Source organism: Pezoporus wallicus, unplaced genomic scaffold (assembly GCF_028554395.1).
Source record: "Pezoporus wallicus isolate ANWC-B61680 ecotype Strahan unplaced genomic scaffold, APGP_CSIRO_Pwel_v1 contig_2543, whole genome shotgun sequence".
NCBI classification, from domain to species: Eukaryota; Metazoa; Chordata; class Aves; order Psittaciformes; family Psittacidae; genus Pezoporus; species Pezoporus wallicus.
Window position 1 is genome coordinate 1,433,009 of NW_026638172.1, and position 14,027 is coordinate 1,447,035.

The window sequence follows — 14,027 nt, forward strand, 5'->3', positions numbered from 1 at the left end:
TCCGGCACTTCAAGGTGTTAATGGCTGCTAACAAGCCTGTCTTTAAACTGCAGACAATCACAGACATCATTAAAGCTGTTAAAGAGTACTAGCCATTTAGGCTAAGTGGAAGAAACCACTGAACTCCTTCATGTATTAAAAGTGCTGAAACAGTAGAAATGACTGTCCATGGCCAGACAGAAACTTGGGAGGAAACTCACTTGGGGAAAACGAGGTGGCTTCCTTTTTCCCTTGACTGTAAATCCAAAGGCTGGCCAGTTGCTTCCCTCAAGAAAAGAACAGGACCATCCATGAAACATGGGAAAAAGCCCATCTCCCATGACCTTGAAAAGAGGTAGCAGTTGAATTTGAAAAAAAAGACATTAAGTTTTCCAGTAAATCCCTTTCCTAACACATCAGAACAGGAAGATTGCTGGAGAGTTTGTGCCTACATCTATTTTGATAAATGAAAGAGAGCAGGGAACAAGCTCAAACACTGGACCGCTGTAGTCCCTGCTGTTTAATTCTCAGCTCATTCTTTCACTCTGTTTTGATTTGCCTGAATCTCCCACATCTGGGACCAGTTTGCCCTAAGCAAGGTGGATGTAAGCCAGTTGCTATCACTTGTCCTTGGAACAAGGATTCACTCACTAATCTTCCTTTACTTAACAAAAGAAGGTAGAGGCCTGAGTGTCAAAAGAATCAAGGTGAGCACAATGAAGAAAAGTCCAGAGCAGAAAGGAATTTTCTGTGTCTGCATTGCAGTGTGAAGGAATCTGAAGAAGTTCCTATTTCATACTTGTTTATCAGAAGATCTGTCTCAGATCAAGTGATTTGCTGATTATATTAGCAAAAGAGGTTAAGAAACAAATGGATCGATTGAATAGTCACATACCATCAGCTCTAAAGGAATCAAGGCTGAAATAGCTGAATAACTCTCCACTGCATGTCAATTCTGCCTTGTTATCAGAAGTCTTGGAAGCTGGCTAATGTGGCATCAGTCTTCAGAAGTTACAGGGAATGCTGCAAAACTACACGCCAATAATAGTTCTAGAACATGCACTGAATGAATGAGTAACTTTGAGAAAGACAGCTTATGCATAAATACGACATGATGAAAACCAGAAAACTCTTTTCTACAAAGGGAAAACACTTGTCCTGACCATAAAAGCTAAAGAAATTCTCTGAGAGGGGGTCTCAATGCAAGTAGACAACAGTCTACTGTGATTCCCAAAAGACATTTAACAGGATCCTTCGCCAAAGGTCTTTAAGGAACCCAGGCTGTCATAGCATAGAAGGGAAGGTCCTCTCATGTATAATCGACTGGTAAAAAAGGTAGGAAACAGTGTGCAAATAAATAGTCAGCTTTCTCAATAACCAGAAGCCATGACTTATGTCACACAAGAATTTGCACAAGTGCTTGGAGTATCTAAAGTATTCATAAAAACTGTGTTTAAAGGTACGAAAGAACCAAGATCATTCACAATATCAGGTATTTTAGATTGACTCTGGAGAATAACAGAAGGACCATATTCATGGCCCTATTTATATACCCTAACAAAAGGGCATATTCATACTACTAAATAGAACGGAATCAGGCACTATTTTCCAGCCGTGAGCCGAGTGGTACAGGCTGGTAGTATCTACATTATACAGTACTTTCCATTGGATCTTCTCTGATCTTCATATAGTTACCCTGAAAAATATGAACTGGTTTTGTGGGGTGTTTTTTTAATTTATGTTCAAACTGAATAAGAAAATGTGAGGGCAGTGTTACTCTCTGTCAGAGTGGCACTTCTCTAGGAAGAAACCAGATACTTATCCTACACTTTACACCTGTCTTGAGGATAGAGTAAAAAGTATGCATTATATAGTGCTGGAAAAATATTTGGGGTGGAGGGAGTAAAAATTAGAGCATTCTTACCCAACATATGCTGTCTCCAAACCATGAATAGACAGACATTCGTTTAGAGAGTACTAGTTGTACTAGTTGGCAGGGACCAAAAGCATATCAGAAGACATGCTAGCAATTAAGCAGTGGCTTACTTCAGGGCTCTCATGGTGTAAGGCTCCGCACATAATTGCCCGTTTTGCCATTTGTCAGCATGGTGCTCCCTGACACTCTCTCAGACAATGCTTGGGTACAGTCTGGGAGGGAAAGCAGTAGACCAGAGATGCTTTTTAGTAAAAACCAGCAAATATATCTCTGAAGACATAAAGAAGAAGGGCACAGGAAAAGAGCTTAGTCCTATTTTCACAAGCAATGCCACCTGCCTTCAGGACAAGTGGTCACATTTGATCTATTATGTTTTTCAGCATAGACGCTAATCCCAGTGGCACTGCTTGAAAGTATTCTGCGGCCCTGATTCATTTACTAGGATAAATCCAGAGGGACTAAGTGACTAAGCAAGGAAATAATGAAACTTAATATGGGTGAATTTAAAGGGAGGATCATGGGAGGGGAAAAAGGTCCTAACTTTATGTACTGAAGAATAAGCTCTGAGCTGACTAATAATTACAGAGTTATAAGGTCCTGGTCTTATAGACCCAGGACAAACTCACCTTAGTAATTGTAGTAGTTAAAAAAAAAAGGATTTACTAGAAAGGCTCATACCACAATTAAAAGCATATTCAAAGGTATGGAACAGCTTCTGTATAGGGCTGGAAAATAAAGTATAATATCACGTAAGTCTGTAAAACCACAGGTGGTACAGGAAGATATATGTATGTATAGCTAGCTCTGCTAGTACCAAATCCACAGGTCATCAAATGAAACTAGCAATAGGAAACTTCAAAACAAATGAAACAAAGTGATTCTGCGCAGGTTGTGGTTTTAAACTGCCAAAACCCTCACTCCACAGCCTTCTCTTTAGCTGGGTTCAGGAAGCAGCTGCCTGCCTTCACAGAAGAGGCACAAATTGCTGGTTGGTATTAAGGGAAGTATCAAAATCACTTGTTCTGTTCTTCATCTCTTTTGCGGGCCCCTGTTTTTGGCCACCATCAGAGAGTGTGACAGATGGACCTCTGGCTGGCTTGGAACAGCCATCACTATGTTTTTGTGCTCTGACTGTTTTTTCTAACATGTTCAGAGGTACAGGGTTTTTATCAGGCTCTTTTCAAATAAATAGGATTGCATTTGTATAAACACTGAAGACTGATGTTGACGATTTCAGAGCATCCTGAAAAAGATTAAAATATTGACTGACTCCTTGGAGCCAAGCAATTGGGCACACTTACCTTATATGTACACACAGATATGCATACACATGCATAAATGAACATACTGTAAGCTGTGCATCTCTGCTACTAAGCAGGTCAGCTAATAAAAAAAACAAGTACTTGCATAGACTTTCCATCAATACGTTTCAAAACACTTTACCAGTTTAAGTATCACATGAACCCTTTTACAAATATCAGAGCAGGGGTGTTTAGCTAAAGAGACCATGTTTTTATCAGAGGTAGGGCTTGGAGCCAGAGCATCTGCCAGTGTGGCAGTCTGATGGTTGGACAATTTTTGTCAACTGAATGTGTGTGGAGTGAATTTGAAATGTACAAATTCAGACCCTGGCAAGAGTTTGAAGTCATGTAACTGTCACCACTTCCAGGAAAACCTGAGCTGCTTACATTCGACTGCCAGACCCTTTGAAGCAGCTGCTGTCAGACAACCAGCTATCTGAGACACCTTTCCACGCAAACACTGGATCAGAGACTTTTAAAACAACAGGATTATTCCTGAGTCTCAGCAACTTCAAGGTAAGAAACATGGAAAAAAACATCTATCGCATTAGAAATAAAGCAGCTCCACATAACAAGTATGGTAAAAGAAGCTAACACCTTGATTTAGATTTAGCTCTGATTTAATGCCTCTTCCACGTGCTGTAATGGTGTCTGTCTGGGGGCAGAGAGTTTGCTTGCTTGTTTACTTAGGACACCTTTCAGTTCAAAGCTTGTTTTATAAAGATGTTTTTGCTACTTCTCATGCACTGTAGATGGAAGAAAAACTCAAGAGAAAAATTAAAGGAGTTCAGACAGTGGCAGTAACAGCCAGCAGCTGGTAGGTATCACAGCTCAGCATTTCAAGTGTATCATCAGAAGACCTCCATACTTAAGTAAGTGGAAGGAGAAATTTCAGGAATACTTCACATCTTACCACTATATCATGATGACATAAAGACCTGTGACAAATAACTTTGTGCTCTTCTAATGCAGAGTAACTAGGATTAACAGCCTTTAAAACCTTTCAGCTCTCTTACATTTGATAGGGGTGTCCTACAGGGCTGGTATTAGGTTAAACCATAGAGTGACACTGACTCATCTGAGGTCTCTTAATGCCTGTCTCGGAGCTGCTAGGTCTGGAGCACCTACTGCTAATGCTTAATGTGCTTTGCATTAGCACATCATGTCAGGAGAACCTGACACTAGCAGATAAATGGATGTTTTACAGTGCAATGTTCCCTTCTGCTTCTTAACTAATCAGTGATTGCAGGAAATGTAATAAAGAGGATTTGACAAGGTCTAACCACAATTTTATTTTGAAACTAATAAGTATAACTTGAAACCTCACTGGCATCTTTTTTTTTAAAGTAACTTCTAAGCCTCCCAGCCAATGGAAAACAAAACAAGGCAATTTATAGCAAATAAAATGTAATTATGATAGAACAGCTGGCATGTGAATAGTACAGAACACTTTGCAACTTCACAAACATTGCTGACACTATTTTGTTGAAGTGGGAGTCATTCCTGGTTTAGAAAAAGGAAACTGAGGCACAGTGAAACTGGAATTGTTTTGAAAGGAGTCTTTCAGTGCTAAAGTGCATACAATTATCATACATAATTGTGGGGGTAAATTGCTTACTAAAGGTAAAATTGTCACTTGAACACTTTCCATGTTCTCAACTGAGTAACAGATAGGTTTCCCTCCAGCTTTTCCTTCCTCTACTGGCTATGTGCATTGCTTATTGCAGTATAGGGGGACTAATGTCCTAAAATTGCATAAAGGGAAAGGACACATAATGGTGCAAGTCTCACCTCCAGGGCACCCTAGTATCACTGCCAAGCTGGGCAGCCTGGGCACTGCCTGGCAGTAGCAAACTATTTGTTCAGAAGGCCATTTATGGGTCGGATAGTGCTTTTAGGCTGTGTCCATTTTGGAACGTTGCAGTGTTAAAATCTAGCACTGAGACATGCACGAGGTAACAGAGAGTTTTGTCTTGGTACAGAGTTCAAATAATTTTCTGGGTGTCATTTCTCCACTTTATCTTGTACAATGACTTCTGAACCTTTGCCCTAGTATAGCAAAGGAAAAAAATAGCCTCAACAGAATGCTTAGCTTTAATGACAAGTGATTTTACTACTGGGGCATCATAGTTTTACCTACATTCAAAGACATGCCAACACCACAAAAAAAAAAAAAAATAGGACGAATAAGGTTACTGAGGTGGTATTACATAAAAGTCAGGAAATTACACTCTCATGGAGCTTTAATGTGATTCCTTTCTGTGTTGTAATTAGGATACAGTATTTACAAATGTAGTATTCAACCCCTTTGCTAATATTTTGTAGCAAAAGTTCTTGAGTGTAGTTACATGGGCAACCTGAGACTATTTTCTAGCTTTCAAGTATTTAACATTGCATTAAAATATTATGCAATATCTATGGAATGTATTTTTATAATATCAACTAATCAATGAATACACTTTTCTGGTGTTCTTTAAAGACAAATGCAAAGAGTAAACTTAATAATGCACAACTTCAATAAGCAACATATGTATACATCATGGTTTTACTTCTGGGCTTGCAGTACAGCAGGACAGACCATTTTCATGTTAACCTACTGGATGGCAACTATAGAAATAGGTTATCCCAAAAGGGTGATGGAGAGGGTGGTTCATGCACTGAATGAAAGAAGTAGTCATGGGAAAGAAGTCAGTCTCTTTCTTTTCTTGTATGCCACAAACTTAGAGAGCTTGACTATTATGGGAACATTGTGCTTTACCTTTCCTCAGCAACAGAAGTACTCTTCTAAGTTCATGTGCTTGGACCAAAGGGCACCTACAAGGAACAAAAGCTGAAAGGAATTTTATGCAACAGATAACAGATATTTTTGTTCTCTTAAAGCATTCCTTGTGCCAAATATCAAAATTTGGTTGCAAAGAAGGGAAAATTCAAAAGGAATTCAAGGGAAGGGAAAATTCAAAAGAAAATTTTTCAATAACCTTATAAAATAGAAACGATTGGACAAGCTAATTACAATGAAAACTACCGGCTTTCCCTATAGGATAGGGCTTTTAAGAATATTCCTTCTTACAGAATCTCAACTCTACTTCAATGAAGGAAAAAACCCACCCTACACAAATGAGTGGGGGAGATTAATTTCGTAGTGATAAGTATTTGTACTAGCGACGCTTCATATGTCTTCTCACCAGTTACGAATGATTTCAGAAAGTTCAGAAGCTGATGAAGTATGAAAATGCCTAAATGATCTTTTTGGAGATTGCTTCTGTCACAGAAATGAACACATGAATCATGAGTTTTTAAGAATAAACTGCCAATTAGAGAGGTATAAAAGGGAGAGGAGATTTTAGTTTGGTGGACTATAGAGTCGTTTACTAACAGGATTTTATGTGGTTTGCACTGGCTCCAGCTCATTAAAGGGGAAATAATTTTTACAGCGGACAAGCTGACTAGACTACTAATAATGATATTAAACTTACAACAAAAGGTGAGATTAAAAAGGAGCAGCAAATAAACACTCATTTAGCAGAGTCAACTTGTCAAGAACAAAATTAGTCAAGACATTGAATGACAAAGAAAATAAATTCTTTAATTGCCTATTCATGAATGGCAGGAGCTTGTATGGTAAACAAGAAGAGTAGCAACTACTCATACTATGAGAACAAATTTGACCTACTCGATATTAGTGGAACTCGAAGGAAGATTTCTGCGATAGGAATGTTAAACTCACTTATTATAAGCAATTTAGGAAAAAAACAGTGGCAAGAGAAGAAGAGAAGAGGCAGTATGTGGCAATAACTGATTTCTACCCAATGACAACTAGGTAGTAAATGTTTTCAGTGTTTACAAATCAATCTCTCAACACAGAGTATGACAAGAGCAGTTAGATGCAGGCAGCTGCGTACCTTCAAACTACCCTACAGAGCAGGATGGCTGGTCCCTTAAACCCCTATTTACAATGTCTATATAAAGAAGAGAAAATAATTTCTGTACTGCATGAGCTTTGAAGAAAGCTTTTTCACTGGTGAATATCAGTTTGAAAGATGTAGCTCTACAGGTCTGACATTTCCAGTAATAAAATACCTTTGAAATTCTGAATGATTGATAAAAATTCTGAATGATTGATAAAAATTTCCTAAATCAAAAAGTTTTGTGTATTTACTTAGAGAATCAAAGTTTATTTTAGGACTAAAAATTAGTGAGTCTTTAAATCACAGAATCGTTAGAGTTGGAAGGGAGATCATCTAGTCCAACCTCCTGCCAAGGCAGGGCCACCTTGAGCAGTTTACACAGGAATGCATCTAGGCAGGTTTTGAGAGAGACTCCACAACCTCCCTGGGCATCCTGTTCCAGTGCTCTGCCACCCTCAACATAAAGAAGTTCTTTCTCATGTTGAGGTGAAACTTCCTGTGGTTTAGTTTATGGCCATTATTCTTTGTCCTGTCTCTGGGCACCACTTGAAAGAGTCTGGCACCGTCCTTTTGGCACCTGCCTTTGAGATATTTATATGCATTAATGAGATCCCCTCTCAGTTTACTCTTCTCTAGACTAAACAGGCCCAGCTCCTACAGTCTCTCCTCATAAGAGAGATGCTCCAGTTCCCTTATCATCCTTTGTGGCTGTCCACTGGACCCTATCCAGTAACTCCTTGTCCTTCTTGTACTGGGGAGCCCAGAACTGGACACAGTGCTCCAGATGTGGCCTCACCAGGGTCGAGTAGAGGGGAAGAATCACCTCCCTCAACCTGCTGGCCACGCTCCTCCCAGTGCACCTCAGGATACTACTGATCCTTCTGGCCACAAGGGCACACTGCTGGTTCATAGTCAACTTATCTACCAATACTCCCAGGTCTTTCTCAGCTGAACTGCTCTCCAGTAGGTTAGTCCTCAGCCTGTATTGGTACCTGGGGTTCTTCCTCCCCAGTTGCCTGGGGAAGTAGAAGTTGCCTCCCATTTCATCCTACACTTGCTCTTGAATTTCATTAGATTTCTCTCTGCCCAATTCTCCAGCCGATAATGAAATCGAGAACTTGATTACATTCATTACATGTAAATATATTGTAACACAACCATAATTCGTACACCTGCTATTTTAAAATGACCACTTTCAAATAGATAAATACAATAATAATCAATAATAGGAAGAATTTTGAAGGGGAAAAATATGTGAACAATAATAAAGATATTTAAAAGCGGTTTTGGAAATAATTTATGAACTGCAATCAAGACAAAGTCTATTGTACACTAGTCTAGCCTAAAAGAGAAAAAAAGATAATGTGAAATTTCAGATATAATCAAGTGGGGTAGGGAGAAAAGGGAGAAATTGAATAGATTAGGTCACTTGAATTTAGGATACAAATGGAAATAACAGCAACTTGACACTCAAGACAGAAAGATATAGGAGTTTAATACACTGAAAACAACATGAAGTACATCTGAAGCAAAAACAACCTTACAATTGTGTTTGTCCATTGTTAAATGGAAAGGATGCAGTTGTCAAAATAAGGCAGAAGAGACTGAAACATTGAATAAATATTTTAGGTATGGGGCTGTGAAAAAGCCAGATGTAGCCATACATGAAGTGTACACTTAAAACAACAAAGGCAGTTTATGCCAAATAGCAGCTGTTAAGGCTAAGTGTCTTTTATTAAAAAATACACCTAGGGATGTTATAAAAAAAGTCTAATAAGCATTAATTTAATTAGTAACATTTATTACTATTTCTAATAAATCTTGGATTGTTGAGATGGATTCTGAGCACTGGATGGAACTAAGAATTACATCAGTGCTTTGCTTTCAAATGGTGGACATTGTCTACCTGGTTTTCTCTAAGGCTTTTTATAGGGTTTCCCACAGCATTCTCCTGGAGAAACTGACTCATTACAGTCTAGACAAGTCGTCTGTGTGGTGGGTGGGGACCTGGTTGACTGTCAGCATTCAGAGGGTAGTGTTAAATAGATCCTTTTCAAACAGGTGACCTGTCACAAGTGGGGACCCCCAGGGATCCATGTTGGGCCAAAAACTGTTTAATATCTGATCTAGAAAATAGGATCAAGTGTACCCTGACCAAATTTGCTGATGATATCAAACTGAATGGGGAAATGGACATTTTGGAAGGGAGAGCCACCCTGCAGGAAGACCTGGATAGGATGGAAAAATGGGCTAACCAGAACCTTATGAATTCCAGTGAGGACAAGTATAAGGTCTTGCACTAAACATAATCCAAGAGTGCAGCACAGGATAGGATCTACTTGGCTGAGGAGCAGCTCTGTGCGAAGGTCCCGGGAGGTCATGGATAACAAGCTCAGCATGAGTGAACAGTGTGCTGCTGTGGCAGAGAAAGGCAACAGGATATTGGGTTACATCAAGAAGCAGAGATAAAGATGTCATTATCACACTCTATTCAGTGCTTGTCAGGCCACACCTGGAATACTGCGCTCAGTTTTGGTCCCACTAGGGGAAAAAGATGCGGACAAGCTGGAGAGGGTCCAGAGAAGGGACAGAACAAAGATCAAAGGACTGGAAAGCCTGCCATATGAGGAAAGGCTGAGAGAACTAGGTTTGTTCAACCTTGAGAAAAAAAAGCTTAAGGGAGATCTTGTCACCATGTTCTAGTATTTAAAGAGTAGCTTCAGAGAAGATGGAGACTCCCTTTTTGCAAGGAGTCACATGGAAAAATGAGGAGTTATGGGTACAAGTTACTTTCACGGAGATTCCGACTGGACATAAGCAAAAGGTTTTTCACAATGAGAACAATCAGCCAGTGGAATAATATTCCCAGGGAAGTGGTGGATTCTCCAACAATGGATACGCTTTTAAGATTCAGCTGGACAGCATGCTGAAACATTTGTCTAGACTATGCTTTGGCCATGAAACATTGGACCAGATGATCCTTGAGGTCCCTTCCAACATGACATTCCATGATTTTATGACTCTATGATAAATGGGGTAGTCTAAGTAAATATAAGCCTGTCTGCTTGACATCAATCTTGGGAAAAATGATGGAACATCAGATAGAATAATTGATTAATAAAGAATAGAGGGTACCATCTTTAATGTCATCTAATGGTTTATGGACAAAAGAATTTGTCGAATTAACGGGATATCCATTTCTTATAACTGAGGTATGAGTTTAGTCATAAATTGCTAGATTTCAGCAGGGAATTTGATTTTTTTTCTACATTACCGTTGGGATTAAGAAATTACACAACACAAAATCAGGATACCAGCCATTAAACAAATTTAAAATTAGCTAATAGACAAGTATCAAATGTAATTTTAAACTGGGAACCATCAAGAGTATGTGTATTTAATTCAATGTTTTCCATGGTTAAGTTCCAGATTCTGTGCCAGCCAATATATTTTGACAACAATCACAAAAAATATTAAATCAAGACTGATCAATTGTGCATATAAAAAATGCTGCGGAACTAACAAATAATAAAGGGAAAAATCAGTCAAGCAAATCTATTCTGAACTGCTTGGTAAACTTGGCAAGGATGTTTTTATCTAGCAATGGAGTAGGCAGAGTCTACTGAAGGAATATGAGACTATTCCAGAAAGACGTTGGATAAGATAGGACAAGGGGTAACGGGTTAAAACTTAAACAGGGGAAGTTTAGATTGGATATAAGGAGGAAATTCTTTCCTGTTGCAGTGGTGAGGCACTGGAATAGGCTGCCCAGGGAGGTTGTGAATGCTCCATCCCTGGCAGTGGTCAAGGCCAGGCTGGATGAGGCCTTGGATGATATGGTTTAGTATGAGGTGTCCCTGCCCATGGCAGGTGGGTTGGAACTAGATGATCTTAAGGTCCTTTCCAACCCTAACTATTCTATGATTCTATGATTCAAGTATAGGGCTGGTTTTGTAGTCAGCTGACTGTGGAATATCTGTAAAGCAATGGCTAAAAGTGTATTAACTTCTTGTGTGAAAAGGAAGTTGCTAGATGTGAACTGTGTTTAACATATAAAAATGCTGGAATTCCAGTTCACTAAAAAGATAAATCCTTATTCTTCTGCTGTTGCACATGTAGCCCTGACCTCCCAGTATAAATCCTGGGAGAAGGATGGTGAGTGGGAAGAGAGAAAAGCAATGCATTTGCAACAAAATGGTCAATTTCTTTCAGTTCTTGGCCCACCATCATCTAAAATGGGCACAAGCTAGAACACACACTGGTTTCCCTCACTATTTTTTTTGCATATAAATTCCCTCCCTATGGAAACTCAACAGAAATCGGGGGGCTGCGAGGGGAAGGATCCAGGGAGAAGGAGAGAAACAGGGGAAGAGGAGGCTGATGTGTAGCTGTGCAGCAACTCAACCTTTCCAGCACAGCCAATGATACAGTCGTTAAGACCTTTGTCTGTAGTGAAATGAATGTGTCTCAAATTTATTTCAAGTTTGCCTAATTAGATTATTTATTTATTCACTGCATATTTTATTACAAATATTTAAATCTTGATTTTTCATACCTACAGTGATTCTGTACCATACTACTTTGTTGCTATTTATCTTTGCATTTTGATTGCTCAAGAAAGAGAGTTGCCTGAGGAAAAACTGACCCAGAGAAAGGAAATACATAATATTACACTGTCATGTTGATTAACAAAAGGTAACTATATCATCTGGGGTTTTGCAACTCTCTAGCATGTGCAAAATTGGAGGTTCAGCATGTCGGAATTCTTCAGTGTGGGTGTATTTACATTTTTTTAATGCTCCCAAAAGACATATTTCCATAACAGAATTATGTCACCATGCAGGCAGACATGCGGATAGTTTGTGAATCATTAATGGAACAGTCCTCAAAACCACCTTGGTGTATAACACTATGAGTTGTTTCATTATTCTGATTTACAATCCATTAGTAATGCACTAGATCATGGTGAATTACAGAGAACTCAGTCAACTATTTTAAAGGGTATGTCTGCTATAACAAAAAAAAATCAACAAAACCGAAAAAAAAAAAAAAAAAATCAGTGTATTGCTGCTCTTCCTATTTCTCATCTGCTTTCCGTTCTCTCCTTTATATGTCTTCTGATCTTGGGCATAGATCAAAGAAAAGAATACCTAGAAGATGTTTTGTCTTGTGATGGATAAGAATTAGATCTCAGCTGGCTTGCAAGGCCACCACCCTTCAAACATATAGGACTGTGAAAGACACGTTAGGTCTGTATGTCCACTTTTCTGCTACTGAAAACATGTGCTTATAATAATATCATGTGCTTATAATAATATCAAATTTCACATTGAAATACTTCTGTTTTCTTTGTCTTTTCCCTATAATTGCTATTGAAAACCTGCTCTTGAATACCATATGTTAATTTTCCCTAATGCATTCATGGTTTGTGTATATCCATCTGTTCTGCTGTTGACACCATCTCCTGAGTTAAATAATGCTTATAAGCTGGAGTTTTACCTTGTGATATATTTACAGACAGCAACATGTCCTTCCTTCTCTTTCAGTTCAGTACAGTCAGCAGGCTGAATAAACCTCGGTCTACTAAGTTACTCCCTTAAAACAAAGCCTCCACTTTTCTTAAGGTATTTCTAAGATTTCTATTCCCCTATGTCACTCTACATGCACCTTTCTGGGAAGCAGGTGACCAGGACTGAACATTCCTTTTCAAAGGCGGTCCCATAAGTGCACAGAATCATGGCATTAGGTTTTTCTGGTCTGTTTCGTTTACATATCCCAGAACTGACTTAACTTGTTCAACAAATACATCAGACCAGCAGCTCATATTTATACTGTTCAGCTAGTACACAAAATCTTTTTCATCTGCTCCTACTTCTAACTTATGACACACACCTCCAATTACTATTTTTCCCTAAAATCAGAAGCTCACACTTTGTTGTATTAATCTCATTTCTAGTGTTCCTGTTTTTAAGACATTGCAACTTTTCACTGCAAAAAATCCCAGTCCTTGGCTGCACTGAAAATGCCTCCCAACTTTGAGTTATCATTAAATTTTGTTAGCAAACTGTAACTTCATGTGACACCCACTCTTCCACAATAATTAAAGTGTTCTACTTTCTTTACAGCTAGTGTTGTTCTGTATTGAACTACAGCAAACATGCCTTTCTGTAAGAAAAAGCACAGCAGTGAAAAAATATCCAGGTTCTTAATGACTCATATCTGGGTGAAATTCAAAGTTTCATTGCATGAGCGCAAGTTAACCTTGCACCAGCATAATACTGCAAGTGTAAGATGCACAATACTGTCTTGTTTCATTTCAGTTTCATCACACAAAAAAAGTTTACAGTGCTATAAAAGTTAAAACTTTGAATATTTTCATCCTTCCCATGCATTGAAGAAAAAATAGCCTTTTCAATACCTTTTCTCACTAAAGAATATTGACTGCTCCAGGGAATTAACCCACCTCATACATTAAAAAACTGTACTTGCAAATTCTGTGTCATACTGTTAAGGGAAAGGTGAGGGGAGAAGGGGAAGACACATTGTCACATGTAAGTTGCCTCTTTCTTTTCTTGCTATGATTTCAAATATCTCCCTCTTGAGGGTTCATGTTCATTATGAAATTTGTTGTGAATTTCCAAATGCATGTGACATTTAGTTTAAGTTTGCTCTTTCTGCTGATAAAGAAAGCACTTACCCTTGAAGTTAAGGATGAATAGGGTTTGAAGTCCTTGTGCTGTAGAACAAAACCTAAATAAAGGGATAGTTATGGTGCAGCTTGACAGTATGATACTGGGATCTAATTTTTATTCATCATAAGACAAAACATCTTATTCTTGTCTTTGACTCTACCTTTTGGACTTCTTTATAAAAGATGAAAAATATCCTCCTCTTTATACCCAG